Source organism: Microtus ochrogaster, unplaced genomic scaffold, assembly GCF_000317375.1.
Source record: "Microtus ochrogaster isolate Prairie Vole_2 unplaced genomic scaffold, MicOch1.0 UNK2, whole genome shotgun sequence".
NCBI lineage: Eukaryota > Metazoa > Chordata > Mammalia > Rodentia > Cricetidae > Microtus > Microtus ochrogaster.
The window spans coordinates 1,415,396-1,423,591 of NW_004949100.1; positions in this window are offsets into that span (position 1 = coordinate 1,415,396).

Below are 8,196 nucleotides of genomic sequence, written 5' to 3' on the forward strand. Positions count from 1 at the left end.
TCATGTATTGGCACAGGTGGGACTATTGAGCATTCCCTGTGAGATGAAGGTCCACTGACTGAGAATTATTATAAGCAGACACTGTGAAGGCAAATTTTTCTGTCCTTTTCTTGTAAAGGTATAGTGAAGAAACAGTCTTTTAAATCAATAACTATGAGAGACCAGCATTTTGATAATAGAGAAGTCAGAAAAATTCTAGATTGTAGAGGGCCCATAGATTGAATAATTGTGTTAATAGCTCTCAGATCTGTTACCATTCTCCATTTCCCAGATTTCTTTTTAACAACAAATATAGCAGAGTTCCAAAAGCTGGTTGATTCCTCAATATGCTTTACCAGCTGTTCTAAAACCTGCAGTTTTTTTTCTGTTAAAAACCATTATTTAATCCATATGGGTTTCTCAGTTAACCATTTTAAAAGCAGAACCGTTAGGACCTCTGAAATGTTACAAGTTGCTTTGTGATTTTGTATAGCATGAATGGCTGGTAACCTTTGTTTATAACACCCTAAAATATCTTACCCAGAAGCATAAGTATTTGGGACTGGAAGAATGTTAACCTAGGTATTCCATTGCTGCAATAGGTCATGACCCCATAAATTCACTACAATGTTAGCTACATATGACCTCAGTCTTCCTTCTTATCCTTCTGATCCTTCTAGCCCTATGTATTTAACCCATCTTGTGCTTTGCTTCACTTGAGATAGGGTTTTAATTCCTAGGAATTGAACATCTGCATTTTGAATAGGCCAATTCAGATGCCAAGACTCTGGAGTAATGAGACTCATGTTCGCACCTATGTCTAGGAATTCCTCAATTATAATGCTATTTATACACATTCTTAGTTTTGGTGTTTGATCATTTGTAGAAGTCTTCCAAAATATATTTTCTATATCATTCTCCATATCTATTCCATCATCCAGAACAGTATGGTTTCTTACAATAGGCACTGGATTGTTTAATTTTCCTGGTGAGACATGTTCTCCACAGTGACTGGGAATGATAAGACCAAGTTTGACATGGGGGCCTTCAAGAGTCCCCCCAAGGAGTTTCCTGATGGTATTGGGTTGCCTTGAATAATTAAAGCAATTCTGCACATGGAGCAACGGGCACAGAACTTGTGAGCAAGGAGTATGAATTGGAAGCTGTGTAAGTCACTGCACAGCAGGAAAAGCAGGCGACAGGAGGAGGGGAAGTATTGTGAGCCTGGAAAATTGCCAAGTTGCCACATGGTAGCTCCACTGTAGATGCGGCACAGTTCGGCAAAAAGCCACTTAGTAGGTGAAATCAAGACAGGTGGGCAAGAGTGGAAAACCTTTTTTGGCCTTTCCCCATAGCGCCCTACACTGAGCACTAGATGAAGATAGAAGTTATAAAATAACCCCACACTAGCTCATAATTGAGTATAATAGAGGATTATTTATTTAGGGGTAGACTCACAGATCATAGTCCTCTGCATGAATGGGGAACAAAAAATGAATCCTGAAGCTGGGAGAAAGAGTGAGCATTCATTATTATGCACTTTTTGTCAGCAGTTATAGTTTATGAGGCTACACCCAAGTGTGTTGTATCTTTAAAGCTACTGCCTGAAGGAATTCCTACAGCTATTGACAATTGATAACAGTTAGAAAAGGGAGAATGAGCTTTCTTCAAGTGTATGGCTCCTGTTAGTACAGAATATGGTCAACACCCAAGAATGTGTATGCAGCACAAATTGTACTCCATGTGTTAAAGATAAAATAAAGACACAAAGTCAGATAAATGGAGGGAGGTTGGAGAATCAGGGAACTTTGTGGTATGAATTGGATATAATAAAAATGTATTTTATAAATATATCAATCAATAAAAATTTAAAAGAAAAGGTAGCACTGATGGAGGAAGGTCATTGGTTATAAAAATAAAGAAACTGCTTGACTGGCCCTCATAGGTTAAAACATAGGTGGGAGGAGTAAACAAAACAGAATGCTGGGAGGAAGAGGAAGTGAGCTCAGTCTCGACAGCTCTGCTCTGGAGCAGAGATGACATGCTCCCATCTCCAGGGCGGATGCTAGAGCTCTGCTCTCTGAGGCACAAGCGATGAAGCTCTGACCCAGGATGGATGTAGGCTAGAATCTCCCTGGTAACCCACCTTGTGGGCTACACAGATAATTAGAAATGGGCTAGTCCAGGTGCGAGAATTAGCCTAGAAGAGGCTAGATAGAAATGGGCCAAGCAGTGTTTAAAGAATACAGTTTGTGTGTTGTTATTTGGGGGCATAAGCTAGCAGGCGGCCGGGATACCAGGGACGCAGCCCTGCCGCTCTCATTACTACATAGCACAAAAATAGCAAGTGAATGTCACAACAGATAACTACAACTTCATTGTTACTGTATGTTGATGGTTATTTAAGAAGGACCACATTGAAAATAATTCATAGTCAGTGAGTACATGTTTCTGCCAGTATTTTGTTTCAATGAGTACAAAATAAAGACTAAGGGTAATGTCTTGTTTCTCCCATAATGACCGGTATTCATTTTAATTTCATGTCTTTATCTAGTCTTATGAGTTATATTCCCAAATCTTCAAATATGAAGTTAGATCTGTATCTGCAGCAGATAACAGCTATACATTAAGGATACAAAATAATATTTATATATTATTAAGGACCGTTAATAAAAGGTTATTCTCAAGCCAGGCGGTAGTGGCACGCCTTTAATCCCAGCACTCGGGAGGCAGAGGCAGGAGGATCTCTGGGAGTTCGAGGCCAGCCTGATCTACAAGAGCTAGTTCCAGTACAGGCACCAAAGCTACAGAGAAACCCTGTCTCAAAAAACAAACAAACAAACAAACAAAAAAAGGATATCCTCATTTGACTGAAAAATCTCATCTCCAAGTTTCTTCAGTCTATTGGTAGAATAATCTTCTCATGGGTACTCAGCTGAGGGAGTAATTCCTTTCTTGTTACATCATCTTGGAGAAGCCACCTAGAGGCTATTTCCAAAGGCAGTTAAGTAGATAACTTTGCTTTCACTTTTGCAACTTATCAGTGATAAAACTTCAAATAGAAACATCTAATTGAAGATCAAGTAAAACTTGTGTTAAGAAGATAACAGCTATTAAACACTCTGACAATTTAAGACATTTTACGCTTTCACATTCTTTAATGTTGGTCCACAAGAGAGCTGAATAAAAGAAAGTGCAAAGCACACAATGCCTATAAGAAATTTTCTTACTAAGTCCAGGTGGCAGAGCCTGGTGACAAATGTATTAATCCCTATAGCATCAAAGGGATTTTGACATCTTTAGCAATGTAAATATCCTATAAAACAAAACTTCCAAAAATAAACAGATTAATAGTTAAGATATTTGGTTATGAGATAGCAAAGCAGGAATTTGAGGTCTATTTTGAAGCCAAACTTTATTCTTTCCATGTTTTTCCCCTGCTGAAACTAACAGAGTGGAACTAAAAGGGAAAGAAACAGAACGAACGGTGTTTATGAGCTTATAGTTTTTTGAGAAAAAATGCTTTTAAGCGTCTTCAGAATGAAGTCACTGAACAATATTACAACCATATTTTGAAAACCTTTTAAATGAGCTGTTTGGAGCACTCTCCTAAATGCTCTCTTCAGAGCTCAGCCATCCCTGATTTGTCTCTGCCCATGTATTTGAATGTTGCCCTAGAGGCTAAGGGATATCAGTTGTAAGTACTCAAGTCAGACTGTGGTCAGAGTTGATAGAGATGTACAATTCCGTCGTTCTCCATCTGAATGGTCTGTTAAATGCTGCAGGCAGCCACTGACTCAGAAGGGTTTAGACGTTCCTGTAATGTGTAGTCTAAAAATATTAAAGAGGCCTTGCTTTTCTTCCCTTTGCCTGATGTGCTTTATTTCTTTTGTTCTCCCATTTTAGTGTGAAGTCTGTATTCAGTGACTCTGAGGATTGGTTCAAGTTATCGTAAGGTGAGTGTTTGTGATCATGCCAAGTCTCTGAAATACCTTTCCTTATTCTCCAGTTATTCTCATTATATGGTGCAGCCCAGCAAGGAATCAAAATGTACCAATTTAATTTTGGAGTAAAATTTCTAGTGAAAATTCTTCTACTGTCAGCTTTAAAATGGAATGAAAATAAAGAAATACAATCAGGCTTAGGTTTAGGGAAAGAACAAGTTTCTCTCAACGTCTTTGGCTTTAAAAGAAACATAAGAAAATATAAAAAAAGCGATAGCTGGCATTTTCCCTTTGCACCTTACACCCTGATGACTCACTCCCCCATTCTCATTTCTTCAGCCATGGAAGACTAGCATAGCAGTTACAGAAGGACATATATTCCTTATACAACAGCAAACTAAAATTTTGTGATTTCCCTATTCATGTTGATTCCCAATTGCAAAGTGATCCATCAGTAAATTAAGCATGTGAAAACTAGCTGCTTCAAATGAGCCTTTGCTATGAATGTCTTACCCAAGGCAATTCAGCTCTACTCTTGAAAAATATAGCATACGCTGTGAAAATATATAAAGTCCAGTCATTCTAATCTTAGAACATAGACCATTAATAATACATGTGCAAGGAACCTCACCACACTCAGATATCGCAACAGTGTTCTTTTTTTTTTCTGCCACGAAACAACAAGCCTCCAAACACAAATTCATTTACATGCTATAACTCTGGCATCTGCCATCTGCAGTACATCAGCAAACTCCTCTAATTACTGAAGCTGCTCTGCCCATGCCTGTGTTCTCGGGATGTGTTTAGCATGTTTCTTTTCATCTGCTCCCTTGTGAACAAAAGGTAAACTTATTCCAGGTAAGCATAACAGATGCCCTTTTCTGCCCTCACCGGTGAAAGTTCTGTTGCAATGATTTTAGTTGGAAATATTTCTTGTTTGATTGTCTAATAGGTGTGTTTTGAAAAATTGAGCCACCAGCTTGTTGCCCATGTTACATCTTAAAATTCATATCAAGATTAGAAATTATGTTTCCAGAATATCCATTGCACAGCAATCAAAGATATATAATTTGCTCCAAAAGCCTAAACAGTAAAAACAAAATGAGGGATTTCATAGGGTCAGAGTCTTAGAAATTAGGAGGGATCGCTAGAACCTGATATAAATGCAGAGCCTAAATAAATGATTGGGTTCTATTGACACAATCAATAGAACACAACCAGTGAGCTTATAGAGAAGTAAAATATTTTTTGTAGTGCGTTTATTTTATAGCCCATTTCTTGGCATTTATGCCTCCTTTATTAAATATCTAACAACTAAGGCCATTGTTTCCTAAACTTAGACTGGACTTCATTGCTCACTCCAAATCACACCAACCCTCTGACATCTAGCTAGCTTTTCACTGGCATCTGTCTTCTTCAAAACTCATCGTTTTTTTCATCTCTACATCCCCATTGTGCTCATGATCTTTATCTTACAGGACAAACTTTACAAGTCACTGCACAGATATTTATAAAACTTGCACTGTGCTCCACTTGCCCTTGACTTAAATCTACTTTTTCCTCAAATACAGCTACAAGTGTTATGATGTAAAAAAGGAAATTTTTTTTTATTTCATCACATTCTTTTGTACAGGATACAACGTGAAGATTTATCAATATAATTGAAATAATAAATTGGGAAGCCCACAGTTTTGAATCTGTTCCATCTTGACTAAAGGTGTGTGTGTGTGTGTGTGTGTGAGAGAGAGAGAGAGAGAGAGAAAGAGAGAGAGACAGAGACAGAGACAGAGAGAAACAGAGAGAGAGAAACAGAGAGAGAGAGAGAGAGAGAGAAACAGAGAGAGAGTTCAAACCTATTCTTCCTACTCAAAGACAAATCACAGGATGTTTGGCCAAAGGTGTAGCTACTGGATATCATGCTACTGATCAGACAACAGGTTTTGACTTAGAGTGTGGTTACTAGATGCTTTGAGATGAAGGAGGGTACTTATGCTTGTTTGTTCCTTGTATGATGGAAGGGAAGTCTTTTGCCCTCCCCTTTTGATTGGGGTGTATAAGGAGTATGAGTAATAAACTTTAGGTTGTTGCAATATTCATTGGATGTGCCCCCATCTTTACCTCTGTCTCTTGCCTCTTTCTTTTTTTTTTTCTTTCTTTCTTGTGTTAATTAAATCACTGCTTGGACTATTAGCTCTAACTTCTCATTGGCTAGCTTTTACATCTTTTTTATTAATTTATTACTTAAAAACATTACCAATCCAAATTCCCACTGCCTCCCCTTCTCCCGCTCCTCTCCAACTCCCTCCACAGACCCTCCCACTCCACCCCCTCCAATTCCAAGAGAGAGCTATGCACTCCACCCCATGAAAAGTCCAAGGCCCTCCCTACTACATCCAGGCTGAGCAAGGATTATATCAAAAGATAATAGGATATCAAGAAGTTAGCACATGCCGCAGAGACAAATCCCAGTGTCACCATCAGTATCCCCTCAGTCTACCCCAATTGTCAACCCTTTCTGAGTTGATCCAAAAGGGCATAGAGCCTATAGTTCATGATCCTAGAGAAACTAAGGAATAAGGTGAAGGCAAAGAAAAACATATATAGACCCTATTGGAAATTGGAAAATAAAAACAAAATGGGAGCATGGGGGCAGGGGGTAGAAAGAAGGGGAGAAGAGGGGTTGAGGAGAACTTATGGAGTGGGATAGTCGAGATGGAGGAAGGAGAGATATGAGAGCAAGGAAAAAGATATCTTGATTGAGGGAGCCATTATGGAGTTAGCATGAAATTTAGCTCTAGAATAATGCCCAATAATCCACAGGAATGACCCCAGCTAGGACCCAAAGCAATAGAGAAGTTGTCTGAATCAGCCTTACCCTGGAGTCAGACTGATGATTAACTTAAATATCACCATAGAACCTTCATCCAACAACAGAGGAGAACAGAGGCAAAGACCCACATTGGAGCACTGGACTGAGCTCCCAAGGTTGAGTTGAAGAATGGATGGAGTGAGAGTATGAGCAAGGAATATAAGAACATGAGGGGTTCACCCACTGAGACAGTTTGCTTGATCTAATGGTTCCTCACCAACTCTAGCTGTCTCTTTTTTTCTTAATCCTCACTCTGGTTTGAGGCCAGCCTGGTCTACAAGAGCTAGTTCCAGGATAGACAACAAAAACTACAGAAAAACCCTGTCTTGAAAATAAAATAATAATATTAATCCTCACTCCCTTTTTTCAGGCACATGCTAGCAACTCAGTCTATCCCGACAATAAATAAAGAATATAAATAACGTAAATAGATAAAAATTCCAACTTAAATCATATACATAAATAATACATAAGTATATGTGTGTGGGATATTTCTTATATGCAATGTGCATTTCTGTGTAAAATAAGCAAAAAATTTCTCACTGAAAATTTCATACTAGACCTTGAATTGGAGTCATTGTATTAAAAACAGACATAAAAATACATTAGAGTAAAAAAAATACATTAAAGTAGAATATATGAGGATAATAACTGATCAGGAACAAGAGACAAAATTAATGTGAATTTTTAAGATTGATTACTATGTGTAAGCAAGAATGACTTTATTTAATAGTAGCCTCACAAATAAAAATTTGTCCGTTTTTTCATCCTTATCCTACAGAATAAAGTTCACTTAGTTCATGGTTGATACTGATTACCTGAAATTTTCCCACCCATAAGGGGCTAAGATTTCATTCATCAGGTCTTTTTATATGAATAAAAATGACAGAGACCAAATTTGGGCAAAGATCCATTAAATTCTGCAGACAATGTATAAGAGATCAAGAAAGTGAAAATGTTGAAAATCCAAATTAAATGCTAAGGAATGTAAAGAATTTAATTGGGAGGTGATTCATCTAAAAGAACCCATCTACCCAAACTTTAAGGGATCCAAACTTTCATAGAACCAAAACTTTCAGGGCCAATCTCAGATCAAAACTCCACTAATTCTCCCATCCTTCTGAAAGTAATTGAGCAATACCTTTTTATATATTTAAATGTACAGAACTTGGAGCAAAAATAAGTCTTGCAGGAAAAGATGTTTGTCTCCATAATTGATAACTTGAGGCCAATATTCTGAATTCATGAGGTAGGAGATCACCAACTCCAACATGGTGTCTTCTGACTTCCACACACATAAACACACATACATAGAGTAAATGAATGCAACAAAGTCTTTTTTTTTTATAAATTTATTTATTTATTAAAGATTTCTGTCTCTTCCCTGCCACCCAATTCTATCCC